We start from the raw sequence: 7,326 nt of genomic DNA, 5'->3' as shown, positions 1-7,326 counted from the left end.
CTGTTAGCATAAATCAAAGCTTAAAATTTCCACCTGGCAGTTTCAATAAGTAATTGATGAAGATACAATTGCCATATGCACTTTTAAACGTAATATAATTCAACTTGATGCCGTAAAGTGAGAGGAGGTTAATTTTACTGACATGACTTTGTAATTAGTCAAACAACTGGTGGCTTGTGTTTTGATCTATTGCATGTTTAAGCTCTTTTGTCTTGTGGAAATTTCTGGTGGTTTTCAATAAATCTTTCAGTGGTTTTGCCGTGGGTAATTGACAGGTTATGTTTTCTCCCCCTCCATCGCTCCCTTGGAAGGCATTAGCATATTGAGTTTCGTGCCTGACTGTGAAGCGATTCCCACCATGCCTTTAAAAGGCATCGCATGAATAGGCGGCACATTATACCGCAGAGAAATATGAGACAGGAGAGAGAGCACACTCTTCCTTTACTTTTCCTCTCAGCTCATACGCACTTTCAGCGAGATGAGCTCGACACACGTGCAAACACATACATACACACACTGGCTGCTAGAGGCCACTGCATGCTGACTCACACAAGGTTCAGGAGGTGGACCATATTTTCGGGAGGTGTCAGTAGTACATGTTACATTCCCATCTCCCATGGTTAACTCCGGAGAAACAGCCATGAAATAGGTACATTTTACCCTCCAAGTTAAAGACACCTGATCCTCCCATGGTTCTTCGCTTGTTTTTTGTTGCCTACTCTACCGTGACACTGAAATTAGAGTTGGAAACTCTACAGAATCTGATCAGTAGTTCAAAATCACACCTAACTACAGGGCTGGAAACACAGAATCAAAGTGCTGGACTACTTTTCCTCTAAAAGTCAATAACCGAGTTTGGATTTACTGTCAACAGCGCTGTGTACTATCAAATACATTTCTCAGACGGCTAATAAATTATCTCATGCAGAATATATAACAACATTGATTTTCCGGCTTTTCACTCGCATAAATTAAAACCAGAATGAAGGAATAGAGCTATACTTTTACCACCATTCATTAGTTGTCTTTTCTGCAAATATTATGTTTATGTTTATGTTTATTATGTTTAATTTAAAACTATACTTAATGAGAATTGCATAGGTTGTTGTATATAGGCTATAGGAGGGGCTTTTCAAGTCAATTACGCTAGAGCGATCAACATGAACATATGTTTCGTATAGGAGGTCAAGAAAGGCCTCTAACATCCATATGTCCACATTAGTTATTCTAGGAACAAGAAGAAAAAAAGATCACAAAGTATGAACACATTGATGTATGCATTTAAATACATTAATAAGAGATAAGGAAAATACAAAGATCCATTGCACTCAAGATCACAAGCACAAAAAACAGTGGACAATATTTAAAGTTAAATAGTAAAATAAAACAAAAAAAGTTTGCTTTAATTTTTTTTTACGTAAATATAAAGGTAAAGTTAATAGTAATGTTGTACCGTAAATATTACAGAGCAGAAAAAAATGCTCATTCATGCATTTAATTTCTTACAGAATCTTTAAATAAATTTTTGTTGCTTGCCATTTTACCAACCTGCCTTATTTGGCACTACCATCAAAGGAAGTATTGTTGACATCATACAGTGTTTGTATATAAAAATATTTTATATTATTGTACTATTTTATATTTCTATTGTCCTATTCTTTTTTTATTATCCTTTTAGCATTTAGTAATGTCTTGTCTGTTGTGAAATTGAATGTTTACTTTAGTATTAGGAAATATGTCTTGTCTGTTGTGCCTGTGCACCTTCTATCTGTTCATCCCGCTGGGAGAGTGAGAACGAACGTCCTCTCGATTACTTTATATGTCTGGTGCATGTGAAGTAATTGACAATAAAGCTGACTTTGACTTTGACTTAAGTAGAAATAACTGATATCAAGTATATCTAAGAATGCATTTCCACTGAGACTGAGATATCTGCTGTTGAGATATCTGCTTAACGCTAACCCAATACAATGGAGGTGAATGGAATTTTGTTTTTGGTTCTCAAAGAATCTAACAATTAAATCTGAAAAGCAAGATGTCCTTTCATAAACAATGTCTCTGTTATCCAGGTTACTCAGGATGATCCAAAGACCTCACAGTCAACAGTTTTTATGTGGAAGTATCTTCTTCCTCTAAAGGTATAATATAAAACTAAAACATGGTTTGAATGTTTGAAATTGTTGTGCACATTTGGAATATTTTAAAGCATATAGAAGAATGTGTTTGTTTATTTCTGTTTTTGTCTTTGTCTAGAGTATTGCTATTTGTCAGATTTGTCAGATTTTTTTTACCTATCAACAAGTACAATCAACAGTTTAGCTGTGTCTGGTAAGCTATTCTACCATATAGGCTCTTTCTGCAGGTAGCCACATTTCATATAGAGTTACTTTTCCATTAAAAATGCTTTGATAGGTCAAGCCATTCAGAAATTCTAGGAGGTCACTTGTGGTATCACAGTATTTCCCGTCAATGGATTCTATCTGCACAAAGTGTTGTAATAGAGACCTGTTATTTCAAAAGCTATAGCATCATGCATTAGAAACCATAAACAGCCATTAGCTTCCTCTAGTGTGAGAGCACTGAACCTCACCGCCGGCTGGGCAAGGCATTACTCAGCAAATGGAGGGTCTGGAGACTAGAAACTTTATTGCACATGAGCAGATGAAAGGAGATATGGTTTACTGACATGGACTTTATGGGTCTCTCTTCCTCAAAGTAGCCTCATTTACTGAATTTGCAGGGTATTTATTGGGTAAGCATTTATTGGACAAACATTGTCCACTAAAGCTGAGATAATGATGTCTTTGTGTTGGCAATATTATTTTAGGCAGCTTTCACTCTTGAAAAACTGAAAAAAATGTTTTGTAGCCTTTGTTATTTTTTCCAATTTTGCTGTACCCATATTCTTTCTCCTTCCGCATCACAAGGATAAGTTTACTTTATTATGACAGGAACATGTCATAATAACATCCTCTCCACTGACAATGGGCCCTGCTGATGTTTTGTCTCCTGCAGTGGAAACTTATTCTACATTATGTAAGTGACATTGAAACAACTCCTCTTTAAGGATTCCTCTGTCAATACAGCAGCACTCTAATTATGTCCTTTGCATATCAGCGAATTGCATGAGTACTGCCTGATATGGTTCAGGAGTATGTGATACCTTCTTTATTACTGAATGGGTTCATCCAGCCCGCCCTCTGCCATTGCCGCACAAACTATCCTCCTGTGCACCACCTTCTCAATGAGATAGAGTTGGAGCTGTGCACATTGGGACTGTATTACAGTATCGACTGCTCATCCACTTAACAGGAGAATCAGCTCCGTTTACGACTAATTAAAGCCATTAAAGGGGGCACACGCTAATGCATTTTTGCACAGATAAGAGAAACATGGGCGGCATTGGCAGCCGGGGCTCATTTTACCGGCAGGTCAAGATGAGAGTAATTAACTGGGTATTAAAGTCGCACCGTGACGTGTTCGCCAGCTCTTAGACGAGACAAGATGGAGGCTCGGGTGCAGAGTTTTGATACAGGCGTTGTCAGAACTCTGGCAGATTGCCTTTCACACTCAATACTTGTTAGTTCAAAAGCTCTCTTTAAGGATCATTGGGGGGAAAAATCATGGCTGTAATGAAACAAAGACGTGCATCAAATGTTTTACTAAAGAGTGTAGATGAGTAAAACTCATGTTCTTTTTTATTATTTTAAATCCAAACACCTGCATTCATAATGTATTTATACTTTATTTGGAAGACGATAATAAAATCTTATAAACACAACACTTGCAGCAGCAGGTAAAGGTGGAGAGTTAAGGAAGTGATATTACAGATGCTGCTTTTCTATACACCAATTTGTGTTGCAGTGTATGCTAAAACTATGCCTTAATTTGCAGCAATTCTCAAGTGCAACTCTTAGGAACAATTAAAAGTTACATCATCGGAATTTACATAAAATTGTCTGAAGATTAACTGAGTTTTGTACCGCAATGTACCAAGTTGTTTTTACTTTCTAACATTTTCATTATCTGCAATTTTAATGGAGGATTATACAGGTTAAATGCATGAAGGACTTGCATAATGGCTACGACTGCACACACGTAGCCCTTATAACTGTGCATACATTATTCCAGAATCAGTGGCTGACAACCGCCATGGCCTGTAAGCAGGCTATATCCCATGATATACACACATTTTCATCATACAAACTGTGATGCAGCGCAATCTATACCCAGTGTACTTAAGTACAATTTTGAGGTACTTTACTATTTTATACTATTTCTATTTCTAAAATATTGTACTTTTCACTCAACTACATATATTTGACAGTTGTACTTAGAAGTTACTTTTAAAGATCAAGGTTTATGAAAACATGATGCATTAGTTTACAGTACTTTAACTAGTTGCCACATTAAGGAAAATCTGTAATATATAATAAATTGTTTCATGATATTATCACTGACAGGTATGACAAGTACTCAAGTGAGATTTCCAATGCATGACTCTTTGTTGTAATTGAGTATTTTTGTCTTGAGGTATTGCAATTTTACTTAAGTAAAAAGATCTGAATAGATCTTCTTCTGCCACTCACTATACCTTTGGAAATCCAGCCAGACATGTGTCATTTTGCAGGGAAAGATGTAGGAATAAGTAGAAATTACATAGATAAATATCCAGTGTCCAAATGTAGATTAAAAAGACAAAACAAAGCCTGGTTTCTTCCACAATGAGCAAGATGAAAGCAGAGGGCTTGAAGAGTTCCTCCACCTAAGGTAAGCTATTGCTAAGCTGAGTCTGCAGTTATCTCTTATCCACTGTGCTGAATACAGGAAGAGGGGAAAGGGAAGGGAAAATAACGGCTAGGCATTCTGTTGCCAGACTGACTCCATCTTCAAAGAGATATTAACATAGCACCAGTTTTCCTTTTATCTTCCTTTAATTTCAAGGATGCCAGCCTAAATTAAAATGCAATGTGACTGAAATGAACCTAAAATATCAGAGACACAAAGGAAGGAGAGAAGAAAGGAAAATAAAAAAAGAAGACTTGCAGGTTAGAAACATTGATCTGAAAGAAAGAGGACATCTCTCTCATTAACTGCACCATCTCAGGTAATATTTTCCCACTAATCCATATTGGTACTGTTCACATTTTATTTCAACAAACCGAACCATTTGTGCTGATGTTCCAATAGTCTAAATATTAAAAACTAATTAGACTTGTAAATCCTGACTGATGACAGATGAGAAGATATTTTGAAATCATACAAGTTAGTTGCAGGTTTAATAATTCAATCACAGAACTGTCAGCTAGAAACTTGGAGCTGCATTGTTATTCTTATACTCGTTCAGAGAAATTATCAGGTAGACGCTCTAATAACACTGAATTTCAATATTTACCACGGTGAGTTGGTTTGTAAATTCACTGGATTCCCAGGTGACAGTATTTCATTGGTACGCAAGATGGGCTCCACAAACACTCCAAGTAACTGCTTTAATGACTGTTTTCCATGTCGGCAACAAAAAACTCCAGACTTGCAGCTGTTCCCCACTCAGTTTGTTAAAAAATGAGCTTCTGATGAGGCAATGCTGCCTCCCAAATGTGGTGTGGAAATTAAAAAGAGTTAGGCTAAATGCAACTAGTTCTGAATACCAAGTACAGGTTTTAAATAAAGCCCATACAAATCGTCACAGGCTTCCTATATGTTGTTCAGATCAGCGGGGAAATGGAAATAACCTATTCTGGATCTGGTGCCACCATCAACAAAACATACATCTAGCAGTGTGACTGCAAGATAAAACCTTATTTCTCTCTGTCACCCCAGCGCTGTATATATATTTCATCGGTCTTGCATTTCTTTTAAAGTTTCTTTGCCTTCTGTGTTTGTATCTCAAAACTTGTAGTAAATTTTAACCATGTCCCCTCGGCAGGAGTACACATCCTTCTTCCTTCTCTGTGGAGCGAGCTGGCAGCATAATGTTAGAGATCGAGTGTCACAACTGCTTCCTGAGCATCTCAAAAGAAGATTTCAGCTGCTCTTTCCCCACTGCGACGTTGCTGTCACCGACATAGCATGTTTAAGATAAAACAGGGAATAAAGGATCTTGGAAGATGATGTAGCAGGGCTGGTGATGGCACAGAAGATCAGACTGCAGTAGAGAACACTGAGAACTGAGAAAGGCAGAAAAGAGAGGGGAAGCATGCATACTAATGCTGCCCTCTGGATCCTTGTCTCTCTTTCAGTACTTTGCATAGGGACCTTCAACTTTAGAATTCACTGTCTTCATGTAAAGATGCCACCTACACAATATTCCTTTTTCCATATAACCTCCCCACTGAAGCACTTGTGATTCACCAAGCTGACGTGTTTCCATTCTGTGCCGTCAATCTGTCTTCCTGATTTCCCTCCAACTGCCTTTACCTTGGTGTCAACCCGATAAAGGTGTCTGCACTGCATAGAAGTAATTTACCTATGGTATATTGTGGGTAATAACTGACACAGCATATTGACTGGGCTAATTGACTTAAAAATGATGGTAGTAAGAAGATAAATGGCTGGGTGTCTATCGTATATTTGTGTCATTAGCTGCATACTGTACCACAGTGAATACCTGAGGAGGTGCTCAAATGGGTTATCTGTCTGAGAATAGGTGATGGAAACAGATGAAAGTGACTCATGCTGGAGTTCTCTCAGCATGGAAGACGGGCTGAGATATAAGGGGTGATTTTCAAAGTCTCATATGGCCAAACAGCCTTAGTCATATGTTGAGATAAACTGCAAAGGGAAATTTTGATTTTATGCAATTTTGGTCATTGATCTTGTCTGTTACTCACCAAGCTAATTCCTGAGATCTAAGAGAAAGAAGTCAGATCGGGCAAGACACATGAGCAGTCAGATAGTCCGTTTTTAAACAAGCCTGTAGGTTTGGAGGAATGAATGAAGACTAATAGTAAGAATTATTACCCAAAATGTCAAACATCCATCATGGTTTACAAACCACCTTCCTGGTTATTGTATGCATGCACACATTTTTTCTGTGCATCGAAAGATAATTATAGACAAGTGAACTGATGGCTTGTTTATAAGCTGTCTGATCAGCTGGCAGCTCATGTTTCTAGCCTTGTCAAGCTTTGACGTGGCAATGTTGCCATGTTTCCAGAGTGCAGCAAATAAATTATTAGTTAAGTTTGTTTTGTTGAGATAAGTGATGACTAAAACAACAAAAATATGACCTAAGACCTGGGTGCCTGGTTAGCTCAGTGGGTAGAGCTGGCGACCCATGTACCGAGGCTGAGTCCTTGATGCAGCGGCCCAGGGTTTGAATCCGAC

The sequence above is a fragment of the Morone saxatilis genome, unplaced genomic scaffold (assembly GCF_004916995.1).
Source record: "Morone saxatilis isolate NCDOM2014 unplaced genomic scaffold, NCSU_SB_2.0 Contig16, whole genome shotgun sequence".
Taxonomy (NCBI): domain Eukaryota; kingdom Metazoa; phylum Chordata; class Actinopteri; family Moronidae; genus Morone; species Morone saxatilis.
This window is presented reverse-complemented; position numbering follows the sequence as displayed.